Genomic DNA, 13655 nt, shown 5'->3' with positions numbered 1-13655 from the left:
AGTAACATAACTACCAGGCAGGGTGTGGAATGTCACATCATAACACTTTGTTAGTAATTAAATCTTTACTTGTCATCAAAATGCTAATCAGAAATCAGAGAGTGGGCCAGGCTCAGAAAGATCTGCAAATGGCATCATGACATGTTGAGAACAATAAGCAGTGAGTTTATTAAGAGGGGAACCATGAGCACACATACGGATTGGAACAATTACTCTTTAGCAATGGTGGTAACATAAAAAGGAGCATATTAAGGTACGAGAATGGGAAGCAAAACAGTCATGGCATGCAGCCACACTTCATCACTGTGTGTGATAAAGCATTAAAATAAAGCGGGTTTATTCAAGTCACTCTTTATATTGTCCAGGACAGTAGGTGAGACTGCTGTAGATCGAGCTGTCTCACCACCAAAGAGGCATTAATTCGCAGCACCTTGCAGTGGGTGGCATGAATCTATGTTGCTCTTTCGGTGACCTTTACAACTGTGAGGGTCTTCAGCTGAACTTGGAAGGGCCTCAGCCACCGTTGGTGTTTCCAGGACTTCCGTCGGGTGTTCAAATTTAGCACCAAGTTTGATCCAGAACATCTGTCAGACTCTCTGGGACGGGCACGCCCCCTGCAAAAATTGGATCAAGGGGGATCAGGAAGCGGGCCAACCAGTACGAGCAGGCATACATGCGCTCACACACCTTGTACTCACTCGTGCCCGTCCCAGCGAGTCTGACAGATCTTCTGCGACGCACAAACACCTGATAAAACGCCAGCTCCGCGTCAGATAACGCCGAGATGAGGAAGACTGCAGCGGTCAGTCGAAACAGGTATGAAAAACAACTGCCGTATTTTTCGGACTATAAAGTGCACCTGATTAGAAGGCGCTATATCAATGGACGGTTCTATTCTCATACAGAAAGCGCATTAAGCCCAAAAAAAAAAGAAACTGTCAGATAAGTCAAAATGTATACAACTTATTCACAAGCTCAAACTTGTCCGGCGTTTCCTCTCTTACTTGGTGGAATGCTTCTGTTACCCTCGCCGAAGGGGAGGCGAGGGTATTGCAATTGGGTTCGTTTGTTTGTCTGTTTGTTTGTCTGTTTGTTTGTTTGTCTTTCCGAGCGCATAACTCAAAAACTAGTAACCCAATCGACTATCCAAAACGCCTCACTTGAAAAAGAAGCCTATTACGCTATTGGTGTGTTTTTAATTTATTTACCATTCTGTCCAGACACAAACAACTATAGCTCATAACTGTTTATCAGGTTTGTGCTAGTCATATGTATGTGTTTATGTTTTTATCCAGCCACCCCCAAGGTATTGTAGTATTTGTTGTTAAATTAATTTATTCTGTTAAATGTTTTTGTCCCATCTGTTTCTAGAAACGTTACTGCGTCAATACTGCCCAGCCCTATCATGATGGCAACAACTGAATTTCTCCAGCAAATAATCAAAAATCCTGAGGAATTAAACAGTTTAGTGAGTGAAGCAAAAGAGTGTGCTCTTCAACATGGAAATATTTTTCGCACTATTGAGACTCCCACTTCATCAGAGGTACAGGCACCTGCACACAGATATATCAAAACTGTTTTGGTGACTAGTTTCCTTGTGAGTCTGGCATGGAATTTAAAATTCCACAAAACCTTCTGGTTAGAAAAATTCACATTTTCACAGCAAAATGTATCAATGCAGGACTGATGCCATTTATTTATTTCTGATACTGTTATCTTTTCAGAAATAGAAAAAGCCTAAGCCTAAGAGAGGCTGAGATTAAGTAGCATTGTGGATCTTGGGCTCACAGCCAGGGAGAAAAGTGTGAACTTTTCCAGCCAACTGGTCCCTGATTAATCTAAGTAATGGCTGAAGGATCTTTTATTCCAGGATGTTTTGGTGTTGGGGACGATCCACAACCACTATTGGAGCTTTCTCTGCTTAGAGATGTGGAAGGTGGCAGGGTCAGCTCTGGAGGCCACTTGCTAGCCAGCCTGTCTTTATGGAACTTTAATCAACACAGCCCAATTGCTACTGGCTCAAACAATAGTATTACTAGTTTTTTTTCTGCACTTTCTACCACTACAAACAGCTTGGTCAAATCTACATGAATATTTTATTGAAGAGGGTATCATCAATGTTCATAGCCTGTGTGCTTGTCGGAAAGCTTTTGCCCTCCAACTTGAATTTGGTTTGGAATTTTTCTGGGTTGATTCGTTTTCATCATGAAATATTTCCTACTGCTGGTTCTCACTTAACGACGGAGTTACAATGGGCTTTCCGAAATTCAAAAGTATGTCTTTAGTAAAAAGGAATTTCTGTTACGGCGAGATTAATGCACTGCCAATATTTATGGAAATCTAAAAAAAATGTTGGCCAAGTTGTCGGTGAACGGGTATTTTGTTTGATGATGAGATTGTTTCGCGATGGAATCCGTCAAACTGTAAGGAACGCAACGCCATCGTTCAGTGTAATACAAACACAACTTCAAGCATTTCTTAATTGGAGCACAATCTGCTAATAACTTTCATTATCTGTTATGTTTTTAGGCTGTGACCTACCTTCCTTTCACACTCTTCCCCTCTCCAATGCCGAAAGCCGTCATCCTCCAGGCTGTGGCAGTTCAAACTCATTTTAACACACTGGTGGACAAAATTAGCCAGGATCCAGACTTTCTGGAAGAGGCACTTGCAGGGTACAAGAAGAATCATGGTGGCATGGTGATGTGACAATTCTGACAGGTTTAAGAAAGAAAATTGTTTAATGTTTGGTGACTTCCTTTCATATCCCAGGACTATCCAGGTAGATGCTTTCACAGCAAACCTATTTGACATATACAGAAAAATACAGATGCAAGGTTGGACACAGGTAAGAGCTTGATTATAATTGTTAACAGTATTTACACGGATGACAGTTGTCAAAAGCAGTGGTTGAGTAGAGATGTATCCCTGCACAACCGGTTTGTCATTGTCCTCTAACTCACTGTTTGTTACCCTCGCCGAAGCGGAAGCGAGGGTATTGCAATTAGGTGCGTTTGTCTGTCTGTTTGTCTGTCCAAGCGCATAAGTCAAAAACTAGTGACCCAATCAACTTGAAAATTTTACACTTGCAAGGTTCTGTCCGTGGCTCGGTCCTGCCCGAGAATGGCGTTGATCCGGATCTGGATCCAGATTCTAGAATTATTTTTACATCTGGAATTGTGACTGTGCTGTAAACTGCCACTTTAAGAGGGAGGGACACGAATGGCATGATGGGAAAAAGAGTCCAGCAGATGGCTTTTAGTACATTCCGGAGCAGCAAGCTAGAGCAGGTTTGGCCCCTCTGATCCGGAAGCCCTTTTTACTGTCTCACAAGATCGAAGAGTCTTATGGAGGCGGGGTCTGCAATCTCTGATTGTCGTTTTCTAGTTTTTATTGTTTATGATGTTAGTCACTGCTAGTGTTTTATGCAATTTTATTTTTATTGTGACCGTCACCTGCCCTCTTGGCAGACAAGCCTATTGTATTTTTATTTTCCTGCTTTGCGCCGTAGAGGGCTGTGCACACCACAGTAAAACATATAACATGGACAAACAAAAAGTGACAAATACACAGTGCTCTGAGGAGAACGTGCAGTTGATTTATTTGTGCTCATTGTTTCTATCCCTCTCATCCAACCATAACCAAGAGTTATCCCAAAACACCAGGTCTCAGGAGATCTGAGGAAGAAGAGGGAGAGCATAGTGAGAGCCACAAACACTAACCCACCAACCTCCACTGACTCAGAGACCAGTGGGAGGAGTTAACCCTTGTATCGAGATTTAATAGATGCTGGTGTGGTGGACCTGGCATGTGTAAAACCTCCACCTAAGGACACCCACAACCCATTGTATTCATCGGGGAGAGTGGAGGAGAGAGAGCAGGGAGGAGGGAGGGGAGGAGAGGGGACCATGGGGGCGCCCAGGTCACCTACCAGACCCAAACCGCTACAGCCAGCGGAGGAGTGATGGACTGGGCCAGGTCAGCACCTATCCGAGCGCAGGGGCCAGCACCCTGGCACGGCAACCCAGAGGAACACTGGGGTTCACCCCAGATGCACGCGCCACCCAGCAGAGACCAGAGGGGCCGAGCCAACTGCACCGAGCCACGGGGACAGCCCCCCCGAGACGTTAGCCAAACATACAACAGCCAAGTAGATCAACCATCCTTGTGTGTGAAGAACATTGAGCTGGAGACTTGAGCTCAGAATCAGAAAAAACTTTATTATCCCCGTGAGGGGCAATTTATTTCACAGCCAGCAGAGACACACCGCAATTCAGTCATCGCACAAACAAAACAGCTGCAACAAAGATCGAGTTAGAATGGCTTGGAGGTGATGGTCCTGGTGACAAAAACAGGGTTCCTAATTGAAAACAAAAACAAGATGAGTCACGCAAAATATGTAAGCAGCAATATAAGTTACAGCGATGTGGTGGCTTTCACTAGCAGGCAGAATCAGATTTCAATATTTATATTTAATGATTTATTAAAATGAGACCAACTTTCAGTAAAATATTTCAAATGATTTGTATTTATTTTTTGCGAAGCAGACATTTTCTCCATTGATATGGGTTGTATGAGGAGGTTCAACCAGTGGTTGATGTATAAAGACGGTTTATTTTTCGAGTTAACAAGGATTGATTTCTTGCCTTGGCTGCAAGTGTGGGGAGAATTAGTTTCTGTGGAAAATCGATTTCAGTTAAATCGACGACTAAGCACAGGTTCGGAGATGAAGGGATCGTACATCCCAAGATGGAGGAAGGTTTCTGTGATACTGTCACCCAGAAGTGCTGGATGGGTTGCTGTTATGTTCCATAGGATGATTCATGCGGGCCACTATGCAGTGTTGATTATGTCATTTAAGTGTGAATTTCTGAATAGTATATTTTATTTTCAGACCATTGCTGTGGGTCTGAACCGCATTGACTATATGGTGGACCACAGGGAGGATGGGCCTTCGCCCCTGAAGCAAGTAGAGATCAACACTATTGCTGCTGGAGGTTTATATGTGACTGACTGTCTCCCTGTCGTGCACAGGTACCTCAGAATAGATCGTACTCTTTTGCATCTTATGCATGTTCCAATTGTATGTTTTTGGGAAGTGCAGAAATATGGTGGCACACATTTTAAATCAGCTGATCCACTCTCATTTCACATTTTGCCATATGTCATTTCCATCTGTGGAAAAATGAGGTTCTCTGATTTTTGTTTTGTTTTTTGAGGCACATACTGAAGTCAGTTGGTCTCTTCGAAGAGAGCAAGTGTGTCCAGGACAGAAACAATTCTCCTGGAATGTGTGCTGCTCTTGCCAAGGCCTGGGAACTCTATGGACAACAGAAGTAAGTATGGTGATGCTGGAGGTCAAAATAATGCATTTGACACCAGTTGGTTTGGGTTCAAAAAAGGATACTGATATAATTTCTGGAACCCATAACTGGTAGCCACTGGTAACATCTTACTTTACACAATTTGTTGTAACATGTAGAAAAGGTGAAAGATACTATCTTGCCCAGTCTACCCTTACATGTCTAAGGTAAAAGAATGATCTATATCTAACAACCGCTGTTTGTGTTAACTAATGTTCATAAAATTAATACTCAGCCAGTATCATTAAAGACAATGCAAAAAGATCGTATCTCTCCAATGCAATGGCTTATCATGGTAACTGATGACAAGATGATGCCAATGCAGTTGGTGATTTTTACTTTTGTATGAAGCTCATGTTGTTTTGTGGACACCACCTGGACAGCCAGTTGAATGGCGACATGCCATCCGGCATAATTTTTTCAAAACTATACACGGATATTAATTTTGGTGACCTCTGACTGGCGTAGCTGGACGTCCTGAGTCCCGACGAGAATTACAATTTAACAGTATTTACGTTTTGTTTTCGCCAGCAGCTTCAGGTTTGACTCTTATTCTGGCCCTGGGGATGAACCTCACTATGATTGCTGGAGTTGCCAGCTTCATGTTTCTGGGGATGGAGTCGCCAATCACCACAACGCTATCCTCAGCAGGTGCATTGCTGAGTGGGGATAATATTTTGAAAACATTAACTGGCTGTTGGGTGAACCGCAGGAGGCTTCTGTTTTGGGCTGCCCTTCCTCCAAATAGTCACTCAGCCTCCTTGGTGTCCCAGCTGCCTGAGAGCTGGCCGGTGCTGGCTTTTATTTGTTTAACCTTTTTCACCATGCAAAGGACAGGGTGAAGTGGGGAAGGTTGATTTTCTGTGGCGACCCCTCTCGGGACAAGCCAAAATTATAGTAGTAATAGTCAAACTTTGTCACCAAATAAATGATGAACAAATCAATACTAAATCGGAATTTCTGTCTGCAGAGCAGTAATCCTGTTCCTGGTTGAGAGTTATGCCCAGATCAACAAACTGAATCATCGTGTAATGGAGAACAAGCTCTGGGACAGGTATTGGAAAAACTGATAGTTATAGTGGACTGGGAGACGTGGAGCATAATCGTCCATGAATCCCCAACATTTTCTGAAAGTCATAAAGTTTGATTGTGTGCACTTCAGTATTAAGATTTTAGTCTGATCCATAGCCACACCCCCAATTCTGGCCTGGTTGTCTCCAAAAAGGTTGACTTCTTTGTTTAAAGGTCCCATATTATGATGAACTCACTTTTCCCATGTTTCTCCACTATTGTGAAGGTTTGGGTCATTATCAACCCCAAAACAGCAAAATAAACCATCCAGTCAATTATGCATAGTTCGTGTCATTCTGTAATCACCTACTGAAAGGCGTCTGGCAGAAATCTTTATTAATGTGACGTCACATTGTTAGAACGTGCACAAGATGTGTGCGCACATGCATGCATATTCATGAACTTAGTTTCATTTTCGTTTTCAGAGGCTTTTCGAGACAGAAAAGAGAGATGATATCATGCAGCATCTGTTTGATATCTTTACCAAAGACTGTCACATGTGTCTGGGAACTGAGTTAACTTGTGGAAAAAGAGTATAATATGGGATCTTTAAGTTAACACAATTCTGTCACCTCCCAATTGTTCATTTGTACTATGGACTTACTCTGCTGTCGTATGTGATTACATCACTTCACTTCACTTCACTTCACTTTTATTGTTTTGTCTCTTGTACATGCTACCATATTTATATGGTTGTGTAAACATTCAGTTGGTGTAACAGGATTTGCACACCCATTTAATTCTGTCAGTAACCATTGTGTGGGGTTCGGGGCACTTTTAGATATAGATTGCATGTACTGGGGGTTGAACAACTAACCTTCTAGTAAGTGGCTAACCAATCCATCTGAGCAACTTTCTCTCTTTATGTGCAGGAATATTCCTGTTATCCGCAGAACGTTTGAGGATGTGTCTGGAAGAGGATCTCTTGATGATGACAGAAGATTGCTTATGTCAGCAAACAATTATTTGTGATAGGTAGTTGAATCGTAAATGGTTCACAGCAGTCTGTGATTTATTAATTCTTAACAAAGTGACTGCCCCAAACGCTCAACTAATTTAAATACCTAAACAAGTATTAAGTTTTAAATATTTGGGGGATTATGAACATTTTTGTTTTGGAATGCATCATACTGGAAACTATATTCCGGAGGGAATAAAACTCTAGATGGAGCCATAAAAAAAACTCATGGCTTCTAATTAATCAAGATCTATGAATCTACTAAACCAATAATTCCTTGGTTTACTGCTGTTTGTTTTTTCATTTATACTTTCTTTCTTATTTATTTCAGTCAGATTTTTCTGGTTTTTGTGAAATAGTTTTTAGTATGTACAGTGCTTATGCTCAGCTTCATTAAAGTGAACTCTCGTTAAATGTAACTCAACAGAGATGGTCTGGAGGTGGCTGTTGTGTACTACCGCTATGGCTACATGCCAGATAACTATACTGAACAGGTAAGAAAACAATATTTCTTTCATAACATTTTGTTTTAAATTGAATCTGGATCAAAAAAATTTACAGAGCAATACAGAGGAGCAAATTGCATTTTCTCCTCAAGAAAAGGATAACGAAAAGGAATATTACAAATCATTTCTAAAACATTTCCTGTATGTTATAGTCTTGGGATGCTCGTCTTATGATGGAGCGCTCTCTGGCTGCGAAATGTCCCGATATTGGCACCCACCTTGCTGGAACCAAGAAGGTCCAGCAGGTACTGGCCAAACCTGGAGTTCTGGAAAGATTCTTCCCGGACCAGCCCCAAGTAGTGGAACAGATCAGAGCAACCTTTGTTGGCCTCTACACTCTTGACATGGTGAGAAAAGTAACACAATTCACAAGTTATTCCAATTAGTTTATGTTTGAATTTGTGTTTAGTTATATTTCAATTACCAAATTATTTCAATCTAATACTGGTGGTCCTCAATTAACGACTTGCTCGTTTAACAACAAAATGAAATGACATTTTAAAGTATGTGTTTAGCAACAAGGAATCGCTGAGTGGGTGTATACATGTACAATGTAAATTGCCTATATGTATGCACAGAGCCCGCTCTAGGCATAGGCGAACTAGGCGGTTGTCTAGGGCGCCACCAGCTGGAGGGGGCGCAACTCCAAGTCTCGAAAAAATTTATTAAAAAAATAAAATAAAAATAAATAAAAAAATAAAATAATAATAGTCATAATTTATAGCCCCAACGGGCGCGCTTTCCTCATGCTCTGCCTAGAAAATAAAAAACAAACAAATACAGAAAAAATTAAAAAACAACACCCCCCCCCCCCCCCCCTCGTTGTTTGTCATTCTTGGTATGACCTGAAACACAACGCCTTGACCGTCCAAGGAGAGGGGGGAGGGGGCGATTTATCAGTGCGCACCTCAGCTAGACCGTGACAGTTGCTGCTGCAGAGGAGCTTCTCCAAACTAAAGCTTATAAAAACTTACCTGAGATCCACGATGTCACAAGAGCGTCTCAATGGACTTGCTTTAATAAGCATAAATCATGAGCTTTCAAGACAGGTATCATTTGATGATACCATCGATGCCTTTGCCGCAAGGAAGTCCAGACGTGTAAAATTTTAAATGTAAGCTATCATGGCAAAATTATTTGCTCTGTATCTGTTTTGCATTGTTTGTGTGGAAGCTGTCAGGACTTTTAATTTCCTCTTAATCTGAACAGTAACCCTGTTTTATTTCTGTTTATTTATTTATTTATTTAATTTTATTATTATTTAATTATTATTTGTATTGTATAGCGTGTGCTAGTTGTTTTGAAGAATAATTAAACTTTTAAGGTCCGTCATATGGCTGTTGTTATTAATGTTTTATATATAATGTTTGCCGTGTATGGGGGGGGGGGCGCAAAATCATAATCTCGCCTAGGGCACCAAAATGGCTCTGTGTATGCAAATGTAATTTATATTCATGCCCGGTTTATCTGTCTTGCGGGTCACGGGTATTGCTGGAGCCTATCGCGGCTTTTCTATGGGTAATGGGTGGGTCATACCCCGGAAGAGTCGCCAGTGCATTGTTGTGTCCTTTGTGTGTTACACATTTTTTGACCTCACAAAAATTCGGTCAACAGTGATTTCATTGAACGGCAATGGCAGGGTTTTTGGAACGTAACTCCATCGTGAAGACAGGACCACCTGTAATGTGATAATCAGTTTTATTGTTTATTGTCTTGTTTAATTTTATTCTCATTGTCTTTAGTGTCCAGAGGGCGACAAAGCAGTAGAGATGGCTTTAGCAGCTCCAGAACAGTTTGTGTTGAAGCCTCAGAGAGAGGGAGGAGGTAAAGTATCTATGGACATATGGACTCACTACTCGCACTATAATTTTACTTTACAGTTCTTACTGTGGACCAAAACACATAAAAGCTAGCATGAAAGCTAGTTGAATGCATTTAAGTCATAAGCGTTGCACCATGCAGGTCCAAATAAGACTTCAAGTCTGAAACATGTAGGTTTCTCCATGCTTCATTACAATAAACAATTTCTTGTTAGGTAACAACATCTATGGATCAGAGATATCTGAGGTCCTACAGAGACTGAAGCACAGCCCAGAGAGGATGGCCTACATCCTCATGGATAAAATCCAACCCTTTATCGTAAAAAATATCCTGCTGAAACGAGGTGGCCCTCTCCAAATCAGCAACTGTGTCAGTGAACTGGGAGTGTTGGGAGCATATGTCAGGTATTTCATGTTCATCTTATCCCTCTGTGCTGACCTCAAAAGCTGATCAGAGCAATGACCATAGGCATTGTATGCTCCATTGATCTTTCCAACAAGCCACACTGTTTCATCCGTCAATCAATTTTCTTGTAGACGAGATGATCACAATGATCTCTTCTACAGTCCTTTCATTGCCTTGTGGGTCACGAGTTTTGCTGGAGCCTATCCCAGCTGACTAAGGGTGAGAGGCAGGGTACACCAGGGCATTGTGGGGCCACACATAGTCAGACTCAGCCACTCACTCACACCGACAGACAATTTGAAGTGATCAGCTCACCTAATTTGCTTGTTTTGGGAGTTGTAAAGAAGCCGGAGAACCCCCCCCCCCCCCCCCCCCAAAAAAAAAACACTTGCAGACAAAGGGAGAGCATGTGAACTACACATAGAAAGGAATAAAACCCCGAATCTTACTGTGCTTCAACATAATATTATGATGTGTATAAGGACCCCAAAATGGCATCTGTTAAGTGACATGCTTACGAAGCGGATTTCCAACTCAAGGCTATCAGTCCCGCAGTAGAACATGGGAATAAAGCAGCTGCGAAAGAATTCAACAATTAATGAATAAACGGTACGGAAGTGAAGGAAGCACGAAGATAACATGCGCCAAGTAATCCTCTGCGACTGCGATCTGCGACTTTGTGCGCGCCAATCTCAACAATACTGTCAAAACACAAGTGAAGCAAACTAACTCGGAGCTTGTCATCATCAACATGGATCAACAAAATAACTCCAACTCAAAACATTCAAAGTTAAATTGCGAGCTGCGTGGGAGCCTTGGATGACAGAAGGAGAAACACACATTCACCAAGACAGGGAGGCAATGTTGGGAGTGTTGGATAAAGTTGAATAATGTTTGACTTATCTAACCGTTTTGTGTTAATGCACCTTATGTATGAAAATAGAACCGTTTGTTTATATTGCATCTAATAATAAGATGTGTTTTATAGTCTGCAAAAAATTGCTGGAAGTTAATGGGGGGTGAAACTGTCCAAATAACTATCAAGAGTAACAGTCATATCTATATTGTTTGTTTCGAGCGGAAGAAAAAAATGAAATGAATAAATAATACCTTTATGTGTAGTAACCATAGTTTGGCAAAAAATAATAAATATGTCCAAAACACCATGTACACAAGAAATAACAAATAATTCATTATGTAGAGCTCGAAAAGGAGTAGGAAGAAGAAAACATATTAAATCCCACCCCCATTGTACAATCGCTGACACTCTCCTATCACAGAGCACACCTGATACTTTCCTCCCCCCGTTCCAGCCTGCCTGCACACAATTCTTCTCTTCCTTTCCACATTCTCTCCATCACTCTGCACTGTTGACCGGAGGTACCTGAAGTCCTCCACCTTCTGTCTTTATATGTAATGGTGATATGCTATGTGACCAGTAGGGGGCACTGCAGGATCACGGATGGGGCACGAGGAATGTTCATAGAGACGGCGACATTAAAGTTTGAGCACGAGCTCATATGTTCATTAATAAGTCTCCTGATGATTTAAGATGAACAACACACCTTCTTTATATCTATTCCTTGTAACTTCACTGTTGCCCCTGGGATCTTCTCATTTACACACATATCCCAATGTCATCTGCAAGCATCATATTCCAAGGAGCTTCCTGTCTCACCTCTTCTGTTAGTCTATCCATCGCCATGGCAAACATAAGGAGCTCAGAGCTGATCCCTGCTGTAATCCCGACATTAAACTCCCCAGTTACTCCTACTGCACTCTTCACTGCCATCGTACAACTGTCATACATGTCCTGATCTACTGTGACCTGTTAATTTAAGATTTTTTACAAAAATCACAGAGAAATATAATTATCACAGCTTTAGAAAAGTCAATCATAAATCTGGATTCAAAACTGTACACTCACCTGACTGATATTGTTATGCCTTCATAGCCGACATGTATTTCAAAGTTTACCACTTGTGTCATTGTGTTTGCTCTCTGCAGGAAAGGTAATGATATGGTGATGAACGTGTGTGGGGGTCATCTGCTGAGGACCAAGAATTCACAACATTCAGATGGAGGCTTAGTTGCAGGTGTGTCTGCACTGGACTGTCCTCTCCTCATCTGAAGAGTTGCATTACTTCAAGCCAAAGCAAACGGAGCCACTGAAAGTATGAAGTCCATAAAAGGTTGACTGTGTGTGTGAATACTAGCAACACCTGGTGTGTCTTTGTTGAGCCGCATTGTGTAATAACACCACATTATGTAATACATGTTCAAAATGTTTGCAATTTGCAGACGGTCCCTTGGCACTCGTCTCACAGCCGGCTGCACGTAGGCACCAATGTTAGTTCTGCAGTTTGAAAAATGGCTACTTTTGATAAAACTGAGGTTGTAGCACATTGTCTACCTGACAACGATGGGAAAGCAAATATATTGTTAATCATTACATTAAACAACACAGGTGAAATAGCGCTTCCCTGTGGGGTGCCGTTCGCTATCTGTACTGTCTTAGACATGACCCCTCCTACCCGGACTCGTAGGGTTCTGTCTTTAAAAAAAAAAAATCCAGTATCCAATTGAACAATTGTCCCCTCACCCCGAAGTCATAGGTTTTCATCAACAACCCCTCCTTCCATACGGAGTCAACCAAAAGCCCTCTGGCTTCCAGGTAGTGAAGCAACCTATTGATAACCATCCTCTCCATTATTTCACACAGCACCGCTGTGAGTGCTATGCACCACCACCACATGTTTTGACTCCCTTGGCAAGCAACGCTCTGCCCACACTGTATTTAATAACGCTGAGACCTCGCCCAACACCATATCATCTAAATGTTTAAAAAAAAAACTCAGAAGAAAGCCTGTCTGGCCCTGGGGACGTATTTACCTCCATCCACACCTAACCGCATAAGCGCATTGTTGAACACTTTCATTAGCATGCCAAACCAATCGGCAGCGGAGTTCCCCAAATCCTATCCAATCACAACGCTCCGTCACTCGTCATCCCTTTCGCAAAACATGGATGCCGTCAGGCTCATTCGTGTAAACCTTATACTCCGTTTGCAGGCGTCCAGACGCAGATGCGCAACCGGAGTTTTCAAAAACCTTCGCTTTTGGTGACAGAAATATGCGGTTTTGTGTGGATGCTTGGCCAAACCGTAGAAAAATATCTTTGTTTTTGGAGATACCAAGCTATGCGTAAGGCCTCGGACATGGGGGGCAAAATAAACACTGCTTAGGACTCCCCTAGTTTCAATCCTGATTTTGCTACCCACTCAGATGGGATAACTATTGTGTTTAGATACACTGGGTGTCGGGCTGCTCTCTCACCTTTGTAATTATTAGTTAGTGAAGTGATGTGGTTGTGGTTACCGCCTTTGAGCGAGATATTGTAAGTATTTTGATTCTTTCTTTGATTTGAGCAGCATCCTTCTCTTTATGTTATTAGTTTTTCCCTCTTTTGTGTAATTTACCAATTTGACTTGCGTTAATAAATAACTACGTTACCAGTTACATCTGGTTGTAT

General features: G+C 41.8%; 1 long non-coding RNA gene and 1 pseudogene across 1 annotated transcript in view; one reads left to right on the top strand and one right to left on the bottom strand.

The window, feature by feature from the left end:
* LOC137903416 (uncharacterized) overlaps window positions 1–13655 on the bottom strand; it is a 28528-nt gene that overhangs the window by 13811 nt on the left and 1062 nt on the right. The gene's annotated exons all lie outside the window — the stretch shown is intronic.
* On the top strand, window positions 1406–12255 carry LOC137904107 (glutathione synthetase-like; annotated as a pseudogene).

This window comes from Brachionichthys hirsutus, chromosome 2 (assembly GCF_040956055.1).
Source record: "Brachionichthys hirsutus isolate HB-005 chromosome 2, CSIRO-AGI_Bhir_v1, whole genome shotgun sequence".
Classification (NCBI taxonomy): Eukaryota; Metazoa; Chordata; class Actinopteri; order Lophiiformes; family Brachionichthyidae; genus Brachionichthys; species Brachionichthys hirsutus.
This window is presented reverse-complemented; position numbering and strand designations above follow the sequence as displayed.